The 3786-nt window shown below is 33.5% G+C and overlaps 1 non-coding gene across 1 annotated transcript; it reads right to left on the bottom strand.

Moving 5' to 3' along the window:
- Positions 1-3102: 3102 nt before the first annotated feature.
- On the bottom strand, positions 3103-3179 carry Gm23852. Its single transcript, XR_003952031.1, has one exon. It is a non-coding gene; the product is annotated as a small nucleolar RNA SNORD19B (small nucleolar RNA).
- Positions 3180-3786: the final 607 nt, after the last annotated feature.

Genomic DNA, 3786 nt, shown 5'->3' with positions numbered 1-3786 from the left:
GTGGTGTCAAGTCACACAGATAGAGAACCACCAAGATAAAGGAAGGTAGCAAAATAATGACTCCTAAATTTATCTTGTTATCCATAATCCAATGCCTTACTTAACCATCATCCGAAAAACTTCCTTTTGCAGTAGATGGAAACTAATGCAGACCCACTTCTGGACACTGTAAAAAGGGTGAGAAATTCAGAACACCTAGTCCCAAGTGAGAGGTCTACATCAAATTCCATCATCAAGGCACAGTGAGATAAGAGGAAGGGGAGACCACAAATTTTAAGAGCCATCAGTCTTGGAAGGCTACATGGAAGTGGTGTCTATAATACACGGTAGGACTCATGCACACATAAATTTATAGAGACAGTGGCAGGAGGCACAGGACCTTCACAAGTTCAAGCACAACAGGGTTCCAGTCATAAGAGAAAGGATAGAAAAGAGACTCCCATACTAGCCAAGAAAGTCTCTGCAATGGGTGCCTGTTTGCAAAAGAAAATATTCTACCCCAATGTAATCTCATTGGGTATATCAATTTAGGCTAGAGCACTTGCACATCAGTAGATGGCAAATACCACTTGACCCCATGGTTTGCTGAGTTTTGCTTTCTTGAGGTTTGTAGACTATTTTGTCTTGCATTACATTTTGGGGGGCATATTTTTGTCTTATTGTTCTTTTGCTTGTACAGTATAGTGTCTGAGTTAGTCTCATGTGTGTGTGTGTGTGTGTGTGTGTGTGTGTGTAAGTTCATTTATGTGTAGTCTATTTTTCCTTTTCTTTTTCTTTCTTTTCTTCATACTGATTTGTCCAATTTCATCTTTATTTGCCTATACTTTTCTGAAGAAACAGAGAAAAAAAATGACATATATTTGGTTGGCCGTGGAGGTAGGAGGAATCTGGAAGAAGTTAACTGACTTTATTTTTATACAAGAAATCATATATTGTTTGAAAAATATTATTTTTCAATAACAATGAATGTAAAAAGAGGGAAAAAGAATATTCTATTTCTTGTGACCATGTTCTTTGCTTTAAACAATATTTTAAACAATAACAGAATTGTTTAAGAAGATATATTTGAAATAATTTACAACTAACATGGAAAACAGCATTAAAATAAAAGAAAAACTTTTTAAAGTCATCTGACCATGTTAATGAGTCCACAGGCACACAAGAATACCAAGTGTAACTGCGTGTTTGTGGTGCACACCTTTAATTCCACCACTCAACAGGCAGAGGCAGCTGGATCACTGAATTAGAGGCAGGCCTGGTCAACAGAGTGAATTCAGGACATCTACGGCTTCATAGGGAAACTTGGTCTCTAAAAACAAACAAACAAACAAAGAATACCACATGTTAATATAAATTTGTATTATTATCAATGAAAATAAAATATACCCTAGCACATGCCTTAAGTTCCCTTTGATGGAAATTGTACATCTTAGATAAAGGTGTGACATCACTCATATCTAATTTTATGGCACTGATTTGTTTATACACAGCATCTCCTTTGTCTTTTACTATATAGAAGTAGTGGAATCTGATTTATCTAAAAATGCCACATTTTTAATACTAAAATTTAGTTTCTGTGTGTATATGAGTTTATTACAGGATTTATGAAATTCATATTGTAAATCTGTAGAGAAAAGCTTCAAATTTACATTTTGAAGTTTTAAGATTTTCTTTTACTTCAAATATTCATTTTTAAAAAGAATAGTTTCAAAGTTAAGGACTGATTGAGTACAAAAATTAAGAAAAACTCAACAAGGTGATTGTAAGTTTTGAATTTTGTTTATTTAAGGGATAAATAACAGATTGACTTAGTATTTTCACTTATAATTTGCTATGTTCCAATTTTATGTCTCCACTCAAAATAAAAAGAACAAAATGTCTGTTAATTGAATGATTTTAGTTCTCAGGACAATGGGAATTTAATAATATGTTATTGCCATACAATTTTAAATTTGGGATTATCATTAATCCTGAAATACAGTTAAGTAAATTTCTTGTTAGTGATGTATAAGCTTAGGTATAAAATATAACTGACCACCGGAGGATAGCCTGCCTCAAAGCCAATCTGTGACAGGAAACAAGATCCCTTCAATAGAAATGGAGATGTTATAGCTGCCCTGAGAAGGGAATTGCAATCAGTATTGCAGTCCCGATCTCTCCACCCTTGCTCACTCCCTGAGTGCAGAAGGACATATCTGATTGTTGACTAGCTTCTGCAGGCTATCACATCAGTAAAGTTCTCATTGAGGAGACATTTACTATAATAGCTCTTAATACACATTTGCTTATTAAGTTTAAAATATTTATTAATTATGCATTAGTCCATTGCTATTTAATAGTATCTTAGAAACATTCTTGATATATCAGTAAATAAATGTCAAATAAATTAACTTTGGGAAAGGTTGTTGAACAGTTCTAAATGTATTTTAGTTAAATACTGGCATTTGAAATGATTTATATTTTTAAAACTATATGTGCATGAATATAATAATATTTATCCAATATAAGTAACAACAGTTGCTAGTTAATTCAGAAAACAGTGTGTAGTGAGAAAAAATAAATTGAATCAATCAAAATTCACATAATTAATTCCTAAAGGCAGAAATCTTGCTGTTAATCATTTTTCGTATAAAACTATTATTTTGATAAAATAGAACATATACTACATTGGCATTTGTGTAGTTCTTGAAATACCAATATAATTCTAGTGTCCAAAACCATATTTGTGTCCAAACCACAGTGTGTTCAAAACCTTTGGGTTTATTTATTTGGAGCTTCTAATCTTATGCTGATAAAATGAGGATGGGAGAGGAACCAAGTAGAAGCAGTTGAAGAATGTTATAAAGTCAGCCTCAAGGCACCCAGAGAGCTTGCCACCCCTGAATTGCACCACTGCTCTTGGGCATCTGGAAGGGTTTTGTTTGTAGAAGGTCCTTAATTTCAGCATCCATTTGATGAATGAGGGAAAGATATCCTCTCTTTGCTGTTATATTTTAGAATTGTGGTGGCCCATTGCTAAGGTAATGCCAACTTCTGTTGGTTTAATGTTTTTGGTTTTGGTTTTAGTTAATTAGTTAGTTAGCTTGCTTGCTTGCTTTTTATCTTTAGATGAAATCAGAGTTGGATTATATTGTTTTTCACTAATCAACATTTTGTGTACTCTTAGTATTTAGCTTTAATGCTTCTATGTAACTAAGTTTGGTGAGAGTTTCTGTTTCCTTAAATCCAGAACTGTGCTAATAATGAAGAAAGGATGCTTCCCAAGTTTGTTATGGTGTATTATTTAAGAGTTATATTTGAGGCACAAATTGACCCAATGAGAAAATGTGGTTGTTTTCAAGCCTGGCAACTTGAAATTGATCACCTGTATAGAAGGGAAGAGCAAACTTATTCACTTTGGTCTCTGATCTCCCTACATACACTAACCATTGCATTCATTTACAGAAACAAACAAAGCAAATTAACAATATTTTTAACTAATGTTGCGACCTGGTAGCAAGTTTATAATGCAATATTTTGACTCCCTCTACAGAAACCAAAACCAAAACCAAGGTCTCTATCCAAAAAATACTTTTGGAGAAAGCTTCAGGGGAAGAAACCCCACCTAAACAGTTAAGTGATCAGTTGCTTCTATTTAAGTAAGGAATTTGGTAATCAATAACTAGCAAGAAAGCAAGGCCCATGGTTCTATAATCACAGGGAAATTAAATCCCTAATAATAGAAGTCATCTTAGAAAAAATATACCTCTGCTTTGTCAGGCCATCCTTGGAAGTAAGCATTTCCTC

The sequence above is a fragment of the Mus musculus genome, chromosome 16, assembly GCF_000001635.26.
Source record: "Mus musculus strain C57BL/6J chromosome 16, GRCm38.p6 C57BL/6J".
NCBI lineage: Eukaryota > Metazoa > Chordata > Mammalia > Rodentia > Muridae > Mus > Mus musculus.
Note: the sequence above shows the minus strand (reverse complement) of the source record. Positions and strands in the feature narration are given on the sequence as shown.